At 39.2% G+C, this 337-nt stretch overlaps 1 protein-coding gene across 4 annotated transcripts in view; it reads right to left on the reverse strand.

Moving 5' to 3' along the window:
• The window catches only part of LOC106876029 (ras-specific guanine nucleotide-releasing factor 2), a 563,899-nt gene that overhangs the window by 218,765 nt on the left and 344,797 nt on the right, over positions 1-337 (reverse strand). The window lies entirely within an intron of this gene.

Below are 337 nucleotides of genomic sequence, written 5' to 3' on the forward strand. Positions count from 1 at the left end.
AGTGGGACTGAACCAGGAACCATGTGGCTGGTAAGCAAGCTACTTACCACTCAGCCACTCCTGAAACTTTTTAGGGAATGTGAAATAATATTTTTGGAATAACTTCTTGAAGCTCATTACATAAAGCTACAAGTAATAGCATGTTAATATTGGGTTAAAAAAGGCCCTTCTGGATAGAAAAAGTTGAAGACTACATAAAAGGCTGGTTTATTTCATCCGAAAAGTTACATGCAATTACCTATAGCTTAATTTGGTGTGCTTCAACACCCAATGCCCCAGAAACAGATTATCCATCCATCCATCCATCCATCCATCCATCCATCCATCCATCCATCCA

This window comes from Octopus bimaculoides, chromosome 2 (assembly GCF_001194135.2).
Source record: "Octopus bimaculoides isolate UCB-OBI-ISO-001 chromosome 2, ASM119413v2, whole genome shotgun sequence".
NCBI lineage: Eukaryota > Metazoa > Mollusca > Cephalopoda > Octopoda > Octopodidae > Octopus > Octopus bimaculoides.